This window comes from Hemiscyllium ocellatum, chromosome 3 (genome assembly GCF_020745735.1).
Source record: "Hemiscyllium ocellatum isolate sHemOce1 chromosome 3, sHemOce1.pat.X.cur, whole genome shotgun sequence".
Lineage (NCBI taxonomy): Eukaryota > Metazoa > Chordata > Chondrichthyes > Orectolobiformes > Hemiscylliidae > Hemiscyllium > Hemiscyllium ocellatum.
The window spans coordinates 8,833,406-8,857,278 of NC_083403.1; the positions used below are offsets into that span (position 1 = coordinate 8,833,406).

Sequence of the window (23,873 nt, forward strand, 5' to 3'; positions counted from 1 at the left end):
GGTTACCTCAGATTACAACAGGATCTGGACCAGATGGGCCAATGGGCTGAGAAGTGGCAGATGGAGTTTAATTCAGATAAAGGTGAGGTGCTGCATTTCAGGAAAGCCAACCTTAGCAGGACTTATATACTTAATGGTAAGGTCCGAGGGGAGTATTGCTGAACAAAGAGACCTTGGAGTGCAGGTTCATAGCTCCATGAAAGTTGAGTCACAGGTAGATAGGATAGTGAAGAAGGCGTTTGGTATGTTTTCCTTTATTGGTCAGAGTATTGAGTACAGGAGTTGGGAGGTCATGTTGCAGCTGTACAGGACATTGGTTAGGCCACTTTTGGAATATTGCGTGCAATTCTCGTCTCCTTCCTGTCGGAAAGATGTTGTGAATCTTGAAAGGGTTCAGAAATGATTTACAAGGATGTTGCCAGGGTTGGAGAATCTGAGCTACATGGAGAGGCCGAACAGGCTGGGGTTGTTTTCCTTGTTGCGTCGGGAGGCAGAGGGGTGACCTTATAGAGGTTTACAAAATGATGAGAGGCATGGTTAGGAGATATAGGCAAAGTCTTTTCCCTGGGGTTGGGGAGTCCAGAACTAGTGAGCATAGGTTTAGGGTGAGAGGGGAAAGATATAATAGAGACCTAAGGGGCAACGTTTTCACACAGAGTGGTGTACGCATACGGAATGAGCTGCCAGAGGATGTGATGGAGGCTGGTAAAATTGCAACATTTAAGAGGCATTTGGATAGGTGTATGAATAGGAAGGGGTCGGAGGGATATGGGAAGGTTCTTCTGCCCTTCTAACTTCAGCCTGCAAGCATTTGTTCCATATTTACTATTTTTAAGGGGGTTTGCAAATTGGGACTGTTGTGTATATTTGGAACAACATAATTAAGTCTTGTTTGGATAAACTGAGTTCTGTAGGGTTTCTTTGTTCGGTTCTTTGTGTTTAATTGTGTAATTTTGTGAATAAATTCTTGTCTGTTTTAAAACCTGGTAGTCAACCTAGCTAACTTACTCCGTGTATTGTTCACAGTACATTTCCCGAAACAAATTGCAAAGTTATGTTATGAGCTCCCTACTTAAAAATGCCTTGAGTGGTCTGGCCTAGTACATAACAAATTGGGGGCTTGTTTGGGATTTTAAACAATGAGTGCAAGGTGCTAGTGTCTTTATTTCAGGTCTTGGTTTGGTTGGTTAGACAAAGCTTGGGATAGTAATAGGTCTTTTAGTTGCTAAAAGTTTTCTGAAATGGATGCGGTGACTTTGGAAATTTTGCAGAAGGTGAATAAGACCAAGCTGCAGGAATTAGCAGAGAAACTGGGATTGGACCTGCTGCTTCTGTGAGGAAAGAGAGATAATAACAGCAGTACCTCAGCATTTAAACTTGCTGGAGAGACCATCCGAATCCATAGAGATGTCAAGAACTCAATTGCAAATGAAGCAGCTTGAGTTGGAGGCAAGAGATAAGGAAAGTCCAGCAGAAATGAAACAGTTTGAGTTACGACTAAAAGCAGAAGAGAGGGAAAAAGAGAGAGCAGCAGAACAGAGAGAAAACAGAGCATTTGAACTTCAGAAATTCACCCTTAAAAAGGAAAGTCAGCTTAAAAAACTGGAGATAAAGGCTGAAAGTAACCTTAGTGAGGAAGAAGGTGAGGATGAGCAAGTCCCTTGTAGTCAGAAGCCTAGTGAAAAACTGTTAAAGTATGTTCAGGCATTGCCTAAATTTGATGAGAAGGATGTGGAAGCCTTTTTCATCTCATTTGAAAAGGTGGCAAAAAATGCAGTGGCCAATAGGGTTTTGATTAGATTACTTAGTGTGGAAACTGGCCCTTTGGCCCAACCAGTCCATACCGACCCTCCGAAGGGTAACCCACCCAGACCCATTCTCCTACCCCTAACAGTACGGGCAATTTAGCATGGCCAGTTCACCTAACCTGCATTTTTTGGACTGTGGGAGGAAACCAGAGCGCTCAGAGGAAACTCACGCAGACAGAGAGAATGTGCAAACTCCACACAGACAGTTGCCTGAGGCGGGAATTGAACCCGGGTCCCTGGTGCTGTGAGGCAGCAGTGCTAACCACTGTGCCACCGTTAGTTGATCCAAACAAGATTTGTCGGGCTAGTGAGGTATTCGCATCCTTATCAGAAGGGGTTATTTGGGCAGTTTGAAGAAATGAAAAAAACATTTTAAATGCATATGAACTTGTACCAGAAGCCTTTAGACAATGTTTAGGAATCTAAGGAATGAGCCTGGTCAAATCTAAATTGAGTTTGAAAGCATCAAACAGAGTAATTTCGATAGATGGATCAGAGCTTTAAAAATCATGCAAATCTACGAAGCCCTTAGAGAGGTAATTATTTTGGAGGAATTCAAAAACTCACTGCTTGAAGTATTACAAACTCATGTGAAGAGTAAAGAGTTAGAATGGTAAGTTTAGCAGTTGAAGTGGCCAATGATTATGAGCTGGTCCATAAAGCATGATTTGGCTTCCAGAATCAATTTCAGTCCATGAGGGATAAAAATTTTGGCAAAAAGAAATCCTCACGTGGAAAGGGAAAGGTAGACCTCAGTGAAGATCATAACTGAACTTAACACAGGGTTTTAAAAAAAACCCTTGAGGCGGACAAAGAAGTTTAAAAGTTCCGGTATTTTCATTGTAATAAAATGGGCCACATGAAATCGCAGTGTTGGTGGACTAGAAGAAAGCCAGATATAAGAAAACTGGATGAGCATGGAAGTTTTGTTGGACTAGTAACAAAAAGCACAAGAGAATTTAGACAATTGCCTCAGAGTGTACAAGATGATCAGAGGTTGATGAAGGAGCAAGTGCCAGATCTGCTTAAAAAATAATGTTAAGAGTAAAGCTTATTCACATAGGCCAGGAGTAGCAGGTAAAGAGGTTACAGTATGAAGGGACACAGGGTCCTCTCAGTCTGTAATGCTGAAGGAATGTGGAGATATGTACTCCTGAGGGACTATTGCCAGAAATGGTGAGACAAAATTTGCTCAATTATGTGAAGTGAGGCTAGAGAGCCCAGAGAAGATTGGAGAATTTGTGATCGGAGTACTGGACAAACTCTCAGCTCCAGGAGTACAATTTGTCCTTGCAAATGATATAGTTGTTTCACTGGTTTGCGTGCTGCCTGCTCTATTGAATTGAACAGCCAATGGAGATGCAGGGAATTGAAGAAATAAAGAAGGTTTATCCAGGAATTTTCCCAGATTGGGTGATCACAGAGGACAAGCTGAAGCAGGAGAGATCAAAAGGCACAGATATGGAAGCTGATATAGCTTTATCAGGGACTTTTTTTAGATCAGATAAGTAGAACAAAGCAGGAGCAAATAGATAAACATGCAGGTATCTTTAGTTCTGCTACTCTTATTGAATTATAGCAGAAAGATGAGAACCTAAAACAGTTGTATCAAAAGGCATACATGGAGAAGGAGAGTGGATGCATCCCTGTGTGTTATTACTTAACAAATGATGTCTTAATGAGGAAATGGAGACCATCGCACATTGAAGCAGTTGAGAAATAGGCAGAGATTCATCAAATTGTTTTGGCAGTAGGATATAGAAAGGAGGCGCTGCTAGTGTTGCATGAGCTACCACTAGGGTCATTTAGGGGTAAAGAAAACATAGGCTAAATTACACAGACATTTTTACTGGCCTTGTCTACACAAGGATGTAGTTGAATTTTGCCGTCATACATGTCAGCTAATCGGAAATCCACAGGCAGTAATAAAACCTGTACCTTTCACACCTATACTAGCATTTGAGGAACTTTTCACAAGAGTCTTGATTGATTGTGTAGGTCCCCTACTCCAAACAAAAAGTGGGAATAAATATTTATTAACAATAATGGATGTGTTGACTAGATTTCCAACGGCAATCCCATTATGCAAGATCACATTTAAAAGGGTTGTAGAAGAATTACTTAATTTTTTTACGAGGTATGGACTACTAGTAGAGATCCAGTCAGATTAAGGATCAAACTTCACATCCAAACTATTCATGGAGGTTATGGATAACCTGGGAATAAAGCAATTCAAAGCTACTGCATACCATCAGGAATCGTAGGGAGTGCTAGAGAGATGGCATCAAACATTGAAGACCATGTTAAAGGCTTATTTGGTCAAGATTATCCAGATGATTGGGATAAGGGTTAAAGTGATAATGATGTTTGTACTTTTTGCAATCAGAGATGCACCGAATGAATTGACCAAATTCAGTCCATTTGAATTAATTTTTGGGCATGAAATAAGAGGACCATTAAAATTGATTAAGGAGAAACTAATAAGTCAGAATTCAGAGCCCACCCATGTGGACTATGTGTCAAATTTTAGAGAACGATTAAATAGAGCTGGAGAGTTGGCTAAATCGCATTGAAAAGTATCACAGGATACAATGAAACAGGAAGCAGATAAGAGTTCACAATTTTGCAATTAGGGATAAGGTATTGGTGTTACTTCCAATATCAGGGAAGCCTTTAATAGCAAAGTTTTTAGTGGACCATATCAAATTGAAAAGAAATTAAGTGAGGTGAATTACTTGATAAGGAAGAAATCTGTGTTTGTCATGCAAATAATCTCAAAAAAAAATTTGATAGTGAAGGAAAGCAAGAGGAGAACGTGTTAATGATTATAGTATAGAAGGAAGAACCAAGTTCAGAGGACCTTGAATTGGACATTCCTCAAATCAAATTGGACAATGGGGAAATTGGGATAAATTATTGAATTACCTTCCCCAAGAAAATTGAAATGACCTGAAAGCATTATAACTATCACAAGCGGAGATATGCAGAAATAAACTGGCAACTACTAACCTAATTGTGCATGATGTAGAGAGAGGAGATGCTGTTCTGATTAAGCAACTTCCTTATTGGCATAATCAAAGGTTGAATAGGCTTGGACTTTTCTCTCTGGAGGAAGGGAGGAGACCTGATAGAGGTGTACAAAATAATGAGAGGAATAGCCAGAAACTTTTTCCCAGGGCAGGATTGACTGGTATGAGAAGTCATAGTTTGAAGATTTTAGGAGGAAGGTATAAAGGAGACGCCAGAGGTAGGTTTTTTACACAGAGAGTTGTGAATGCGTGGAATATGTTACCAGCAGTGGTGGTGAAAACAGAGTCACTGGGGACATTTAAGCGACTGCTGGACATGCACATGGATAGCAGTGAGTTGAGAGGTGCATTGGTTAAATTACTATATTTTACATTAGGATTGAATCTCGGCACAGCATCGTGGGCCATAGGGCCTGTTCTGTGCTGTATGTTTCTACGTTCTATGTCAAAGTGAGTTACAATGACTGGAGCTCACCCATAGTCATGATGCCAAAGTCAGTTGGTACCTAACGGTTATGTGTGGAGAATCACAAAGTCAACGCTGTTACAAAGACTGATGCATACCCATTTCCATAGTTGGAACACTGTGTCGATAAAGTGGGACAAGCAACTTCCTTTTCTAAGTTGGACTTGCTCAGTGGCAAGTACCTCTGTCAGAAAGAGCAAAAGCGATTTTGACTTTCATAATGTCAAATGGACAATATCAGTTCAAAGTTATGTCATTTAGTATGAAAACCATTTTAGCCACATTTCAGAGACTGATTAATAAGGTAATTGCTAGGTTACCCAATTGTTTAATTGATGACCTGTTGATTTTTATTCACTCGTGGAAGGAACATGTACAGCATTTATCAGATTTGTTCGATCGACTTCGGAAGGCAGGCTGGATGGTAAACCTAGCTAAAAATGAATTTGCCAAAGCCTAAGTCACATCCTAGGCCATGTTATTGCACATGGACAAATGACCAGATGGGATGCGAAAACAAATGCAATTGGGGAATTTCACACACCGTCGACGAAAGAAGTAGCACGACAGTTCCTGGGATTGAGTGGATTTTCTGGAATGTTTTTGCCAAACTTTAGCAGTCTGGCTGTTCCACTCACCGAATTATTCAAAAAGGGCAAGAAGTTTCAGTGGACAGTCAACTGTCAAAAGGCATTTGACAGCTTAAAATGTGTGTTAACCACAGCCCCAGTACTAGCCACACCGGATTACACAAAGCCTTTCAAGATAACTATCGATGCCAGTGATGTGGGTGCAGTGCACATGCAGGAGGATGATAAGCAGATAGAAAGACCCATTGGTACTTTTCCAGGAAGTTGAACATTCATCAAAAGAAATATTCAACAATGGAGAAAGAGACTTTAAGCTTGGTGTTGACATTACAACATTTCAGTGTTTATGTTACCAGCAATGCATCTGAGACAATTGTATAAACTGATCATAACTGATTGACATTTGTTAAAAAATTTAAGGACAAAAATGCCAGACTGTTTAGATGGAGCTTGTTTGTGCAGCCACTCAGTTTGACAATTGTGCATGTGGCAGGTTGCGAAAACGTGATTGCCGACACATTATCGAGCCTCACTTGAGATTCGGTGGCGGGTGTGCCATGGACTGAATTCGCACGTGGTTGTGCATCATTGCATGTGTATAATTAGTATAGTTTATAACTGTATTTGCGGATACTGACCAATTTGTTTTTGAAGGGTTTTAAAAATGAAGCCGTCTTTTGATATTGAATTGTTTTTAAAGGGGGAGGTGTTTATCTCAGCCACTCTTTCATTTCATATTAGTCCGCTCCTCCCTCATCCCATTTTAGTCTTCTTTGTTTCAGTGCAAGACACTGGGATTGAAACTTACTTCTCACTCTCCATCTATGTTTGAAATTCAACCATACTGTGATTGCCCCTCCAAAGAGGATCCCGAACTATGAGGTCAATAATTATTCCCATCTTATACACCGAACCAGAACTAGAATGGCTTGCTCTCTCGTAGGTTCTATTACATACTGTTCAAGGAAGTTATTGTGGATGCATTCTATGAACTCCTCAAGGCTGCCTTGACCAGCTTGGTTTGACCAATTAACATGTAAATTAAAATCCCCCATGGCATCTGTCGGACCATTTTTGCATGCATCAGTTACTTCTGTGTTTATTGCTCGCCTCACCATTGTATTATCATTTGGTGGCCTATAGACTACACCAATCAGTGACTTTTTCCCCTTACTATTTCTAATTTCCATCCATCTTAATTCAAACTTTTTCTCCATAGAACCTATATCACCTCTACTACCGCCCTGATGTCGTCCTGAAGTATCAGAGCTACACCATCTCCCTTTCCTTCCTGTTTATCCTTCTGCATAGTCTGATACACCCGGATATTTCACTCACAGTTGTGACTGCCTTGCAATCATGTCTCTGTAATGACCACTACATTATATCAATTCACGATGATTTGAGCTGTCCACTCATTTACCTTGTTTCAAATGCCAGTAAAGTGCCTTTATGGTAGCTTTTATATCATCTTTTTGAATCCTAACACTCCCACCAGACGATCCTTTGTTTTTAAACATTCACACTTTCTCTGTCGCCACCTAGTTTCCACTCATCTTAGTGCTGCACTACTCATTTGCTTTTTGCTTTTTATTTACTATCTGAATTCTCTTTTTCCTTAACCCCTCACCCACTCTGGCTAACTCAGCGCCTCCCCTTAGGTTCCCATCCCCCTGCCAAGCTAGTTTAAATTCCATCCATCTGCAGACCTCATTTTTTACTCGTAAATTCCATCCAAAGCAACAACAGCAGCCAGATCAGTCGCACGCGATTTACTTTGTTGTACAGCAGAGAGGTTTGAGGTGTAGATGAGTGGTAGTGATAGGAGACCCTCTAGTCAGGGACATAGATAGGTGTTTCTACGACCATGCGCAAGACTCCAGGATGATGTGTTGTCTTCCTGGTGCCTGAAGAAAGGCTTATGCCCGAAACGTCGATTCTCCAGCTCCTTGGATGCTGCCTGACCTGCTGCACTTTTCCAGCGACACATTTTTCAGCTCTGATCTCCAGCACCTGCAGTCCTCACTTTCTCCTTCCTGCTGCCAGAGTCAGCGATGCTTCTGAGGTGGTTGTGTACATTCTGAAAGGGGAGGGTGAGCAGCGGAGGTCGTATTGGTACTAACAACATACTTCGGAAGGGAGTTGAGGTCCTGCAAAGGGAATTTAGAGAGCTAAGTCGAAATTTGAAAAGCAGGACCTCTAGGATTGTAATCGCAGGATCACTGCCTTGCCACGTGCTAATGAAATCATAAATGGAAAGCTAATAGAACTGGTGTAGGAGAAAGTGAGTACTGCAGATGCTGGAGATCAGAGTGGAAAAATGTGTTGCTGGAAAAGCGCAGCAGGTCAGGCAGCATCCAAGGAGCAGGAGAATAGACGTTTCGGGCATAAGCCTTTCTTCAGGAATGAGGAAGGTGTGCCAAGCAGGCTAAGATAAAAGGTAGGGAGGGGCATTGGAAAAGTGATAGGTGGAAGGAGGTTAAGGTGAGGGTGACAGGCGGGAGCGGGGGTGGGGGCGGAGAGGTCGGGAAGAAGATTGCAGGTCAAGAAGGCGGTGCTGAGTCCGAGGGTTGGGACTAAGATAAGGTTGGTGGGGGGGGGAGGGAAATGAGGAAGTTGGAGAAATCTGCATTCACCCCTTGTGGTTGGAGGGTTCCTAGGCGGAAGATAAGGCGCTCTTCCTCCAGGCATCGTGTTGCCATGGTCTAGCGATGGAGGAGGCCAAGGACCTGCATGGCCTTGGCGGAGTGGGAGAAGGAGTTAAAGTGTTCTGCGATGGGGCTGTTGGGTTGGTTGGTGCGGGTGTCCCAGAGGTGTTTTCTGAAACGTTCTGCAAGAAGGCGACCTGTCTCCCCAATGTAGAGGAAACCACATCGGGTGCAGCGGGTTGCAGTAAATGATGTGTGTGGAAGTGCAGGTGAATTTGTGATGGATATGGAACGATCCCTTGGGGCCTTGGAGGGAAGTGAGGGGGGAGATGTGGGCGGAAGTTTTGCATTTCTTGTGGTTGCAGGGGAAGGTGCCAGGAGTGGAGGTTGGGTTGGTGGGGGGTGTGGACCTGACGAGGGAGTCGCGGAGGGAGTTGTCTTTCCGGAATGCTGATAGGGGAGGGAAATATATCCTAGGGTCTGTTTGGAGGTGGTGGAAATGACGAAGGATGATACGAAGAATCTGGAGGTTGGTGGGGTGGTAGGTGAGGACCAGTGGGGTTCTGTCCTGGTGGCGATTGGAGGGGCGGGGTTCAAGAGCGGAGGAGCGGGAAGTGGAGGAGATGCGGTGGAGAGCTTCGTCAACCATGTCTGAGCGGAAATTGTGGTCTTTGAAGAAGGAGGCCATCTGGGTTGTTCGGTATTGGAATTGGTCCTCCTGGGAGCAGATGCGACGGAGATGAAGGAATTGGGAATATGGGATGGCGTTTTTACAGGGGGCAGGGTGGGAGGAGGTGTAATCTAGGTAGCTGTGGAGTCGGTAAGTTTATAATAAATGTCTGTGTTGAGTTGGTTGCTCGAGGTAGAAATGGAGAGGTCTAGGAAGGGGAGGGAAGAGTCTGAGATGGTACAGGTAAATTTGAGGTCGGGGTGGAAGGTGTTAGTAAAGTGGATGAACTGTACAACCTCCTCGTGGGAGCACGAGGTAGTGCCGATACAGTCATCGATGTAGCGGAGGAAAAGGTGGGGAGTGGTGCCGGTGTAGCTGCGGAAGATGGTCTGTTCCACGTATCCGACGAAGAGGCAGGCATAGCTGGGGTCCATGCGGGTGGCCATGGCTACTCCTTTGGTTTGGAGGAAGTGGGGGATTGGAAAGAGAAGTTGTTCAGAGTGAGGACCAGTTCAGCCAGTCGAAGAAGGGTATTAGTGGAATGGTACTGGTTGGTTTGGCGGGAAAGGAAGAAGCGGAGGGCTTCGAGGCCTTCGTAATGGGGGATGGAGGTGTATAGGGACTGGATTTCCATGGTGAAGATAAGGTGTTGGGGGCCGGGCAAGCGAAAATCATGGAGGAAGTGGAGGGCATGGGTAGCGTCCCGAGCATAGGTGGGTAGCTCTTGGACTAAGGGGGACAGGACCATGTCGAGGTATGCAGAGATGAGTTCGGTGGGGCAGGAGCAGGCTGAGACAATGGGTCGGTCAGGGCAGTCAGGTTTGTGGATTTTGGGCAGGAGGTAGAAATGGGCGGTGCGGGGTTGTGGGACTATGAGGTTGGAGGAAGTGGATGGGAGATCCCCTGAGGTGATGAGGTTATGGGGAGACTCCTCTACATTAGGGAGACAGGCCACCTACTTGTGGAACGTTTCAGAGAACACCTCTGGGACACCCGCACCAACCAACCCAACTGCCCTGTGGCTGAACACTTTAACTCCCCCTCCCACTCCACCAAGGACATGCTGGTCCTTGGCCGCCTCCATTGCCAGACCATGGCAACATGACGCCTGGAGGAAGAGCACCTCATCTTCCGCCTAGGAACCCTCCAACCACAAGGGATGAATGCAGATTTCTCCAACTTCCTCATTTCCCCTCCCCCACCTTATCTCAGTCCCATCCCTCGGACTCAGCACCGCCTTCTTGACTTGCAATCTTCTTCCCGACCTCTCCGCCCCACCCCTCTCCAGCCTATCATCCTCACCTTAAACTCCTTCCACCTATCGCATTCCCAATGCCCCTCCCCAAATCCCTCCTCCCTATCTTTTATCTTAGCCTGCTTGGCACACCTACCTCATTCCTGAAGAAGGGCTTATGCCCGAAACGTCGATTCTCCTGCTCCTCGGATGCTGCCTGACCTGCTGCGCTTTTCCAGCAACACATTTTTCAGATAGAACTGGGGTAGGAGAGACTGATTCACATATCTGGATCATTGGGATCTCTTCCAGGGCAGAAGGATGGGTTGCAAGGAGGGACAGGAATAACCTTGCATGGAGGTTTGCTCGTACCACTCAAGACATTAAAGCTCATAAGACATAGGAGCAGAAAATAGACCTCTTGGCCCCTCGAGTTTGCACGATCATTCAATCATGGCTGAGAAGTTTCTCAACCCCATTCTGCTGCTTTCTCTCTGTAATCTTTAATCTCCTTGACAATCATGAACCTGTCTATGTCTGTCTTAAATATATTCAATAAATGAATATGCGGCAAGAGGGTAGGAACCAGAGCAGGCTTGTTAGAGAGGGATGTGAAAGGGGTAGGGGAATTGCATTACTGATTGAGGAGAATGTCACAGCTCACTAAGAGAGGGCACCTTGGAAGGCTCACCCAGCAAGGCTGTGGAATGATTGAGGACAAGGTCGTGGGGGGGGTTAAGTCAAGAAAGTCTCAAATGAAGTCAGGGCCAGGTTCATGAAATGGCAGCGCTGGCAGTCTGAAGTGTACTATTTTACTGCAAGGAATATAATAGTTAAGGCAGATGATCTTATAGCTTGAACTAGTACATGAAACTATGATATTGTAGCCATTATTGAAATTTGGTTGAGAGAAGGCAGCTCAATATTCCACAATTTAGATTTTTCAGGCTTGTTAGAGAGGGATGTGAAAGGGGTAGGGGAATTGCATTACTAATTGAGGAGAATGACACAGTTCACTAAGAGAGGACACCTTGGAAGGCTCACCCAGCAAGGCTGTGTGCGTGGAACTCAGAAATCAGTAAGGTGCAATCACTATGATGGATTATCCCACACCCTCCCAGTAGCCAGCGGAACAAATATGTAAGCAGGTTATGAAAAGCAGTAAAAACAACAGCTTTATTGTATTGGATGATTTTAACTTTCCCACTATGGACTGTGACTTTCTTTGTGCTGTCGCTTAGATGGGACAGAATTTGTTAGGTGCATCCAAGAGGTTTTCTTGAAACAATATTTAAATCATCCAAATGGGGAAGAGGTTTCATTAGACCTTGTACTGGGGAATGAGCCTGTCCAGGTGGTCAAAATTTCAGGATCATAATTCTGTAACTCTTAAGGTAATCATGGATAAGAATAAGACTGATCCTCGGGTGAACAAGCTACAGTGGGGGATTGCACATTACATCAGTGGGGCGGCTGCTTGAAGGTAAATTCACATATGACATGTAGGCATCTTTTAAAGGCCAATTAATCAGAATTCAGGACCAGGGTGTTCCTGTGAAAATGAAAAGTAAGGAAGGCAAGATTTGGGAACTCTGGATGACAAGAAATATTGGAAATTTAGTTCAAAAGGAAAAGAAAACATGTGTAAAATTTAGGAAACTTACAGAAGACCTGTGAGAAATAGAAAGGAAACAGGAAAGAACTTAAACAAGGAATTACAAAATCTAAATAAGACCATGAAATATCCACAGCAAGCAGTGTTAAGGAGAATCCCAAGGTATTTTACAAGTCTATTCAGAGCAAGAGGATAGCTAGGGAAAGGGTAGGTACACTCACAGGCAAGGGAGGGGATTTTTGTATGGCAGCAGAGAAATTGGTCGAGGTCCTTAATGTGTACTTCACATTGTTATTCAAAGGGCTATGATAAGATTAGGGAGAGGTTATTGTTGATATTCTTGGCCAAGTTGATATTAAGAAATAGAACTTGTTGGGTCTCGTGAAAAACATTAAGGTAGGTAAGTCCCTAAAGATGTTTGAGGGTAGGGCATAACTTGGAAGTGCCTGTGTTGGACTGCGGTGGATATAATGAAAAATCTCTCAACACCAGGTTAAAGTCTAACAGGTTTACTTGGAAATACTAGCTTTCAAAGCACCACTCCTTCATAGGGGAGTACTGAAGTATTTGACAAGGTCCCTCATAGTAGGATAATCCAAAAGATTAATTCACATAGGATCCATGGTGTTTTGCTAAATTTAATATAAAAATCGCTTGGTCATAGAAGATGGAGGCGTGTTTTTCTGGCTGGATCTCTGAAAACAATGGTGTTCTGCCACAATCAATGTCTGGACCCTTGTCTGTTATATATATAAAAGAAATGGATGAAAATGCAGGTGGTCTGATTAGGAAGTTTGCAGACAATACAAAAGTGTAAATACCACTCTCAGCTATAAAATTTTCATTCACTTAATCTGAATGTCCCCTTGCAACTTTCTTTTCCTGAATATGAAGCAATGCCCATCTAATTTAGCAGTAGAATGATCTATAAAGGAGATAGTTAAATAATATAAGTGATATTAACAGAAGATGATGAACTAGAAGGCATAGGTTTAAGGTGAGATGAGAAAGATTTTAAAGGGACCTAAGGGGTAACTTTTTCATACAAAGGGTGGTGTGTGTTTGGAACGAGCTGCCAGAGGAAGTGGTGGAGGCTGGTACAATTACAGCATTTAAAATGCATCTGTATTGGTATATAAATAGGAAGGATTTAGAGGGATATGGGTCAAGTGCTAGCAAATGGGAGTAGATTGGTTTTGGATAGCTGGTCAGCAGAGATGAGTTGGATTGAAGTGTTTGTTTCTGTGCTGTACATCTCAATGACTTTATGACGTGGATAAGGTGGTAAAGAAGATGTACAGCATGCTTGCCTTCATCAGTCAGGGCATGAAGTATAAAAGTTCTCAAATCATGTTGTAGCTGTATAAAACTTCAGTTAGTCCACATTTGGAATTTTGTGTCCAGTTGTGGTCAACACAAGACAGGAAGTTCATGGAGGCTTTGGAAAATGTACAAAAGAGATTTGCCAGGACTGGAGAGTGTTAGATGTAAGGAAGGGTTGGACAAACTTGGATTGTTTTCGTTAGATAATCGAAGGCTGAGGGATGACCTGATAGACGTTCATAAAATCATGAGAGGTATGATTAGGATGAATAGCTTTCTCCAGGGTAGCAATTTTTAATACTAGGGGTCATAGGTTTAATGTGAGAGGAGAAAGTTTAAGGAAAACAGACAAGGCAATTGTGTTACATGCAGAGGGTGGTAGGTGCCCGGAATGCACTGCCACGGGAGGTGGTAGAAACAGGCATGATAGTAATATTTAAGAGGCATTTGTATCAGTACATGATAATGCAAGGAAAGAGGGATATGGACCATATGCAAGCAGATGGGAGTACCTTAGAATGGCATCATGGTCAGTACAGGAATGATCGGTCAAAGGGCCTGTTCTTGTTCTGTAATATTCTGGTTTATTTTCTCTCACCTGGACTGAATTAAAAGTGTACTTTCTTTCTTATTGAACTTTACTTTATGAGTTCAGATATCAAACGCTACCACCCACAAATTTCCCTCTGAACCATGGACAAACTGACTAGGAAGAGTTCTGAGGAAGAGTCACTGAATCCAAAATGTTGATTCCAATTTCTTTTCACACATGCTGCAAGAAATGCTGAGCAATTTCTGTGTTTGTGACGAGGAAATGTATCACTGTGTCAAAATCTTGGAACTTCTTCCCTAATGTTAGTATGGGTGTAACTGTACCAAAATAGATTATAATGGTTCAAGAAAGCAGTTCACAACTGCCTTCTAAAGCACAACTAGGACAGGCAATATATACTTGCACATCCTGTCCTAGTTGTGTCTGAGGAGATAGTTATGAGTAAATTTCAAAATGCTTATGTTTGGGTTTCTTTGCTACCACCAAAAGAGCCTTTCGTCTTAAACAAGTCATAATTTATTGTTTGATAGAAATCAGATACAGGTTATATTACTAAGTTGGACATTGTAACTAAGGCTATTGGGAGATACATGAAAAAAGGTATTCAATCTTAGAGACTTTCTGTCTTTCTCCACCAAAGTTCTTACGTTATCACCAAATTGGGTCGATCTTAATGCAGTTTACAACATTAACCCTTTCAGAACTGTAAACTTATGCAATATATTTCCTCAAAATCTGTGTTCCCGTATTTTTGAACCACCAGCTCATACAAAATGTTTCACTGTCTACCTTAACAAACTGTCATTGCAATTTGTACCTCTACCAAATTTTCCATGAATCTCCTTTGTTTAAGAGAACAATGCTAGCTTCTCTGACCTAAATTTGTAGAATTTCCGATCCGTGGAAGCATTTAATAAATGACAGCTATGCTCTTTTGTTGATCCGTAAATTTGTAAAATCCATACCTACAGCAATATGTGGCCTAAAGAGATTTCATAAAGATTCAGTATACCTTTCCTGTTGGTACCTCTATTTGTGAAGCCCAAGTTTCCATGTATCTGTCTCTCCTGTCATCCTCAAAGATCTACGCACATGTAGCTCAGATGTCTCTGTCAGTGCAATGCTCTTTACAACTATGTCATTAAATCTCAGCATTAAATTCCATCATTCATTTGTCTGTTTGTTTTAACTTTTAAATGGGCATTGCATGCAAGACAATTTACCCAAGTTCTGCAGCATTCATTGCCCTTCGGAGAGAAGTGAGTCTGGCATTGCTTGTAGTAAGCCAGACTGGGTAAAGAACAGTAGATTTCCTTTGTGAGAAGATATTGCTGAACAAAGTGGATTTTTTGACAATCAGTGATTATTTCAGGGGTCACCATGGCTGAGACAAATTTAAAATTAAAGATTTATTTATTCTTTGATCTGCCTTGTCAATTTTCACTCCATCCATTGCTTCCACATTATCCATTATTTTGTCATCATGCTATTCCTAGATAAATGCATTTAACAGTACATATGACATGTTATACTCTTGCCTTTTATCCCAAAACATTTAACACATTCTTTGTGCTTTATAGGGCCCCGTTATTAATAAAATTATATAGTCCTAGAGATCTACAACATAGAAAAAGGCCTTTACAGCCTTTTGCATCCACCCGGGTTGAAACTAATCACCTAACTATTCAAATCCCATTTTCCAGCACTTAGCCTATAACCTTATGTACCTTGGCATCGCAAACGCGCATCTAAGTACTTCCTAAATGTTCTGAGGATTTCTCCCTTGACCACCCTTACAGACGGTGAGTTCCGGATTCCCACCAACCTCCAGGTGAAAAAGACTTTCCTCACTTCTCTGCTAAACCTTCTGCCCTTTACCTTACATCTATGCCCCCTGCCTTTGATCCCTCCATCCAGGGAAAAATTTTTTCCTGCATACCCAGTTCATGTCCTGTTATAATTATCCATTCACGAGATATGAGCATTGCTGGCTAGGCAAGTGCTTATTGTTCATTCCTTAGAATCATAGAATTTTTACAGTGTGGAAACAGGCCATTTGGCCCTACAAATCCATACTGACCCTCTGAAGAGTAACCCACCCAGACCACTCTTCATTTACCCTAACTAATGCACCTAATCCACATATCCCTGAACACTATGAGCAAGTTTAACAGCTCAATCACTTAACCTGTACATCTTTGGATTGTGGGAGGAAACCGGAGCACCCGAAGGAAGCCCACACAGACAGGGGCAGACTGTGCAAACTCCACTCTGTCGCCCAAAGCTGGAATTGAGCACAGGTCCCAGGCACAGTCATAATCACTGAGCCCTAATTGTCCAGGCAATTAAAAGACAGCTTTTCTTCCCTAAAGGACAGTAGTGAACCAGATGGATCTTTATGGCAATCAGCAGTTGTGACATAAACACCATTAGGGCAGCTTTTTTTAAATTCCAGATTTTATAGTGAATTTCATCAGCAGTGATGGAATTCAATCCCATGTTCTTAGAACATTAAGCTGGTTTTCTGGATTATTTGTTCAGTCACATCACCACATGCCACTATCTCCCTGTGCTTCCCTATTGCCTGATTATGATTTACAAAGTAGGAGGACATGATGGCACTGTGATATTATTGCTGCACTTTTAATCCAGAGGCTTAGATCATAGAACATAGAACGTAGAACAATACAGCACAGAATAGGTCCTTTGGCCCACGATGTTGTGCCAAACATTTGTCCTAGCTTAAGCACCTATCCATGTACCTATCCAATTACCACTTTAAAGGTCACCAATGTTTCTGCCTCTGCCACTCCCACAGGCAGCGCATTCCATGCCTCCACCACTCTCTGGGTAAAGAACCTACCCCTGACATCCCCCCTATAACTTCCACTCTTCACCTTAAATTTATGTCCCCTTGTAACACTCTGTACCCGGGGAAAAAGTTTCTGACTGTCTACTCTATCTATTCCCCTGATCATCTTATAAACCTCTATCAAGTCACCCCCTCCTCCTTTGCCGTTCCAATGAGAAAAGGCCTAGCACTCTCAACCTATCCTTGTACAACCTATTCTCCATTCCAGGCAACAACCTGGTAAATCTCCTCTGCACCCTCTCCAAAGCTTCCACATCTTTCCTAAAGTGAGGCAACCAGAACTGCACATAGTACTCCAAATGTGGCCTTACCAAGGTCCTGTAAAGCTGCAACATCACCTCACGACTCTTGAATTCAATCCCTCTGCTAATGAACGCTAATACACCATAGGCCTTCTTACAAGCTCTATCCACCTGAGTGGCAACTTTCAAAGAGCTATGAACATAGGCACCAAGATCCCTCTGCTCCTCCACCTATCTAAGGACACTACCGTTAACCCTGTTTTCCGCATTCTTATTTGCCCTTCCAAAATGGACAACCTCACATTTGACAGGGTTGAATTCCATCTGCCACTCCTCAGCCCAGTTCTGCATCATATCTAAGTCCCTTTGCAGCTGACAACAGTCCTCCTCACTATCTACAATTCCACCTATCTTCGTATCGTCTGCAAATTTACTGACCCATCCTTCGACTCCATCTTCCAAATCATTAATAAAAATTACAAACAGCAGAGGATCCAGAACTGATCCCTGTGGAACTCCACTTGTAATTGGGCTCCAGGCTGAATATTTACCATCTACCACCACTCTCTGACTTCGACCAGTTAGCCAGTTCTCTATCTAACTGGCCAAACTTCCCACTATCCCATGCCTGTTCCAAGGACCGAGTTTCAAATGGCAGCTGGTGGAATTTGAATTCAATACATTATCTAGAATTAAAAGTCTAATGATGAACAAGAATTGATTGCCGTAAAAATTCATCCATTTCACAGAAAGAAGGAAATGTTGCTATTGTTAACTGGTCTCATCTGGTTTAAGTATAATTCCAGATTACCAGCAATGTGGTTGACTCATCACTGCCTTCTGAATTGGCCTAGCAAGCCACTAAGTTATATTAGCTGCTAGAAAGGTCAGGACATACCTCTAGACTAAGCTCAAGCAGGTGGTAAAGGAAGCAACAAGAGGAAAAATCATACTTGATCTCATCCTCAACAGCCTGCTTGCTGCAAATGCATCTGTCCAGGACAATATTGTTAACAATGACCACCACGCCACGCTTATGAAGATAAAATCCAGTCATTACATTGAGAGTGCCTCATGTCTGGTTGTATTGCATATAATTATGGTAAATGGGATAGATTTTGAATAGGTCTAGCACCTCAAGAATGGATATCCATGCTGTGGGTCATCAGCAACAGCAGATTATATTCCAATCTTCGATCTGCAACCTCACGACCAGTCATACCCCCCATTCTAACATTACCATCAAGTTGAGGGATACACCCTGGTCTCATGAAGAATGCGGAGGGGTATGCCATGAGCAGCAAGAGGCATACCTAAATATGCTTTATTAATCAGGCGAAGCTACAAAACAGGACTACTTACATGCCAGGCAGCATAAGCAGTAACTGATAGAGCTAAACCATTCTAGAACCAGCAGATCATATCTGAGCTTTGCAGTGTTATGCTTTACATCTCTATGACTCTATTGCCACAGATTTTTGAATTTCTACCAAGTTGACTGATTCGCTATTCTCATACTTTCTGCCGATGCCAATCTCATTTTCCTCTTTGCTCTCCTCATCAATCTTGATAATCCTAACCTGCTTTAAATAATTTCCTAAAACTTTTGCTGCATCATGCTTTTGATGTCCCTCATCAACCATGGAGTCTTGACTTTGCTTCCCATACTTTTTCCTTTTTGTTGGAATGTTTCCAATCTATATCTGTTTTTTTTCCTGGCAGTTGCTGGTTACATGTTACCCAAATAATGTCCCTTTACGTTTCATTAAAATTAAACTTCTTCTAGTTTAGATGTTTACTTCAGATTTTTCCTTACTATGCTGTATTACAGATCAAGACTTCTTGATAGAATGATCACTTTTACTCGTTGTTCTCCATAGGCAGTTTGTCCGGTTGGCCCATTTTATTTCCCACCACAAAATCCAGAAATGTTTCAACTTATTTGGAATTTCATTTATTACCTTTGATTGGAATCATATCTGTCACATGGGAAGATGGCTGTGATTGTTGAACGTCAGTAAGCTCATCTCTGCAGGAGTTCCTCAGCATAGTCACCTTATCCCAACCATCTTCAGCTGTTTCATCAATGACTTTCTCTTCATCATAAGATATGAAGTGGGGATATTCACCGATGATTGCACAATATTCAGCACCATTTATGGTTCCTCTGATACTGAAACAGTCAAGATTCAAACACAACAATATCTGGATAATATCCAGGCTTAGGCTGACAAGTGGCTGACAAGCCTGGATATTTGTGCCACGTAGATGCCAGGCAATGAGCATCTCCAATAAGAAAGAACGTAAACTACCTCCCCTTGACATTCATTGGTGTTACCATCACTGAATCCCCCACTACCAACATCCTTGGTGTTGCTATTGGCCAGAAACACAACTAGTCTCAGCACATTAACACAGTAACCACAAGAACAAGTTCGAGACTCAGAGTACTTCAGCGAGTAACTCACCTCCTAACTCCCCTAAGCCTGTTTACCATCTTCAAGGCATGTCATGAGTGTGATGGAATACTGCACACTTGCCTGGGTGAGTGCAGCTCCAACAACATGCAAGAAGCTTGACACTATCCAGGTAAAAACAGTCTGCCTCATTGGTGACACATCCCCAAGCATCCACTCCCTCCAACACAGACGCTCAGTAGCTGTAGCATGTACTATCTACTTCACCAAGTTCACCAAAGATCTTTAGACATCATGCTCCAAGCCTATGGCCAATTCTGTCAAGAAGAACAAAGGCATGGGAACCATCTGCAAGTTACCCTCCAAGCCACTCACCATTCTGAGTTGGAATATAGAATCCTTACAGTGGGGAAGCAAGGAGGAGATAAATGGGCAAGGGTTGCACCTTTAGCGATTGCATGGAAAGATGCCATGGAGTTTTGAGGGTGGAGGAGTGGACTCGGGTGGCTTGAAAGGAACAGTTCTAATGGAATGCTGACTCGGGAGGGCAAAAAAAATGTTTCTGGTGGAAGGACCCCACTGGAGGTGGTGGAAATGGCATTTTACTATCCTTTGGGTGAGGATTTTAGTGAGGTGGACCCTAGCACTGTTGTGAGAGGGAAGAGAAGAGTGATGGAAAATGAGTGTGAAATGGACAGGACAAGGGTAAGGGCTCTGTCACCCACAGTGGTGGGGAATGCTTGGTTGGGGATTAAAGTGGGCAATTCTGAGTCTACCTCCCCTCCCCCCGGTGGAAGGTGGCATCATCAGAACGGATGCAAGGAAGATTGAGAAGCTGGGAGAATGGAGTGCAGTACTTAAAGAAAAACGGGTTATGAGAATGTATAGTCTAGATTACCGTGGGAGTCCGCGTGTTTGTAATGAATATTGGTGATCAGCCTATCCACAAATGGAAGGAGAGATGTCAAGGCAAGGAAGAGAAGAGTCAGAGATGAACCAGCTGAAGGTGAGAGCAGGGTGGAAACTAGAAGCAAAATTGATACATTTTTCCAATTGCAATGAAAGAAGGAAGCAACACCAATTATGTAATTAATGTACCAGTGAAAGATTTATAAGCAGGGACTCGGAGTGGGATTGGAATGGCAATGTCCCACAAACCAACCTAGAGACAGGCATAACTGGGGCCCATGCAGGTATCCATGGCTATACCTTTGATCTGAGGAAATTGAGATGAATTAAAGGAGAAGTTGTGGAGGAACTGGGCCAAGCAGTGAAGGGTGGTGGTGAATGGGTACATTTCAGGCCTCTCCAGAGGAAATGGGGAACCCTCTGACCAACCTGATGGGTGGTGGACAAGCAGAGGGATGGCACCTCCATGGTGAAGAGTGGATGGCTGATGCCTGCAAACTGGAAATTTTGCAACAGATGGAAAGCATCAGAAGAATTGCAGATATAAGTGGGAAAGAACTAGACATGAGGAAAAAAAATCAAGCCAAGGTAGGAAGAAATAACTTTCATAGAATAGGAACAAGCAGAAACAATGATTTTGTGCAGCCAGTCCTGTTTGTGGATTTTAAGAAGAAGGTAGAAGCCACTGTAGGAAGTTGGGGACTCTGAGGTGGGAGGCTGTGCTGGAGAGATCCCCAGATAATGTGAGGTTTGTGACAGTTGTAGACATAGTAGCTTGCTTCTTATGCTCCTCTGTGTGATATGTCTTCAGTCGGTGTCCTCTGGTCACTGAAAGCAGTAAGGTGTTGGGAATCGCTGCACAATGAGATGAGGCTCAGCTCTCATTACAGCTTGAAGAAACATTTCTATCAATAACAGGGTGGTGGAGGAAAGACTGCCTCAGAAAGGTGTCCCTAAAGGTGACTGCATCTATTCATCTGCTACTATCAGGTCCATTTAGCTTTCCTGACTGGAGCCCAGGTCCTGGATGTGATTCCAACTATACCACAAGTGAGCTGCTGAGTTTGGTTCTCCATATTAGTTGTCAGATTCTGAATGATGCACAGGATCTCAGAGCCCATGATCTGGATGGATCTTCTGGAAGTTCTGTTATCTAATCACATAGCTTGCACTGTATGCCCAGCAACTACTGACTGTGGATGATTTTAAAGGCTTGTTATTGTCTTAAAGCTTGGCATCTAAATCATTTCCAGTACTCTTCAAATTACCAGAAGTCTGTCGTACCCCTCTGACACGTGGTTTTGTATCTGCGATGTGCTTGCATCAGTATTTGAATCAACTGAGGCCTGCATATGTCAAATAAAGGTGCCTTATCTTGTAGATGCTTTATGTTGTGAAAGGATGTTATATTTTGGATGTAGGTTTGCTTGCTTAACTGGAAGGTTCATTTCCAGTCGTTTCGTTACCCTACTAGGTGACATCTTCAGTGGGCCTCAGGTGAAGCAATGCTGAAAATTCCTGCTTTCTATCTATATGTTTGGGTTTCTTTGTGTTGGTGATGTCATTTCCTGTGGTGAAGTCACTTCCTGTTCCTTTTCTCAGGTGATGGTAAATGGGGTCTAACTCGATGTGTTTGTTGATAGAGTTCCGGTTGGAATGCCATACCTCTAGGAATTCTCATGCATGTCTTTGTTTGGCTTGTCCTAGGATGGATGTGTTGTCCCAGTCGAAGTGGTGTCCTTCCTCATCCCTATGTGAAGATACTAGAGAGAGAGAGAGAGTCATGTCTTTTTGTGGTCAGTTGGTGTTCATGTATCCTGGTGGCTAGTTTTCTGCCTGTTTGTCCAGTGTAATGTTTGTTACAGTCCGTACATGGTATTTTGTAAATAACGTTAGTATTGTTCATTGTCTGTACAGGATCTTTCAAGTTCATTAGCTTTGTTTTAGTGCATTGGTGGGTTTGTGGGCTATCTGATGCCATGGGGTCTGAGTAGTCTGGCAGTCATTTTGGAGATGTTTTTGATGTAGGAGAGAGTAGCTAGGGTTTCTAGACGTGTTTTGTCTGCTTGTTTGGGTTTGTTGCTGAGAAATCAGGGTACCCATTCTTTTAGAATACACGGAATAGGTGATTTTCCTCTGCTCTGTGTAGTTCCTCTGTGCTGCAGTGTGTGTTAGCTTGTTGAAATAATGTTCTGATACAGCTTCGTTTGTGGGAGTTTGGATAATTGATTCTGTAGTTCAATATTTGGTCTGTATGTGTTGCTTTTCTGTAGGCGCTGGTTTGAAGTTCCCCATTGGCTGTTTGCTCTACTGGCAACTAGGAATGACAGTTTGTTGTTGTTTTTCTCTTTTTTAGTGAATTTCATGCCAGTAAGGGTATTATTGATGGTCTTGAAGATTTCCTCTAACTTGTTTTGTTTAGTGATGACAAAGGTGTCATCCACGTACCGGACCCAGAGTTTGGGTTGGATGGTTGGCAGAGCTGTTTGCTCAAGTCTCTGCATTATTGCCTCTGCTAAGATCCCATGGGTGTTCCATTAGTTTGTTTGTAAGCAGGTGGGACTTGAGCTCAGACGTCCTCGTTCATAAGTAGGGACATTATCACAGTATCACAAGAGCCCTCACATTGAGTGTTGTGTGTAATGTTGTCTACCCTGAGACAAAGAGCAAAAGCAAACATCAACGAGCAAATGGGCCCTTGACCAGGGGACAATTGCATAACAACAACAGTTTGATTGGCTCCTGTCAAATAACCAAGACTTGTGTGGGGTCAGAAAAACAGAGAAATATTCAACTTGCAACACAAAAGCACAAAAAATGCTTATATTTCTGTCCTGTGAGATCAGAAAGTCTCCAAAACAGCCACTCACTTTTCTCTGCAAATCACTCAGTGAATGAAGAGTTAAAACACCTTCAAGGACAGTGATAGGACAAAATCTCAACAAGCAAATGAAGGACAGCAATAGTGCACAAACAAAATTGTCTCATTGACAAAGAATGAAGAAGGATCTAAAGAAAGAATAAGAAAACAACTCAGCAAATCCTGTAATTCAGACTGGTGATATGAAACAATGTTTTTTCCCCCCACTTTTCCCTTTTTCCACCTTTTAATGAGCATGTCTTGCCTGTCTTTGAGTGTCGATCTGTTTGTGAAGGGAGGAATTTAAAATGGGTAGTGTTCAGTTCCAAGAAAGACCAGGAGGCCAAAATGTTAAACAGCAGGAATTTTATTATAGACTAAAGTGTTTCCAACCCAGAATGATTAATGATGTCATAATTAAGTCACTTGATTAGACACTTGAAGTGACAGGCCACCATATTGACGCAATACACAATCCCTGCTCCTGTACATCATAAGTTCCTGTAATTAAATCACTCTAAATATTTGCAATCCTATATACAGCAGCCAGTAGGTAAGACTCTCTGGAGGACACTGATTCCTGTGTGATAGTTGGCACACCTCAGGCACCTGTTTATTTTTCTCATTGCCTTTAATC

General features: G+C 42.7%; 1 protein-coding gene across 1 annotated transcript in view; it reads left to right on the forward strand.

Moving 5' to 3' along the window:
* LOC132834399 (dynein axonemal heavy chain 8-like) overlaps window positions 1-23,873 on the forward strand; it is a 1,143,262-nt gene that overhangs the window by 93,718 nt on the left and 1,025,671 nt on the right. The window lies entirely within an intron of this gene.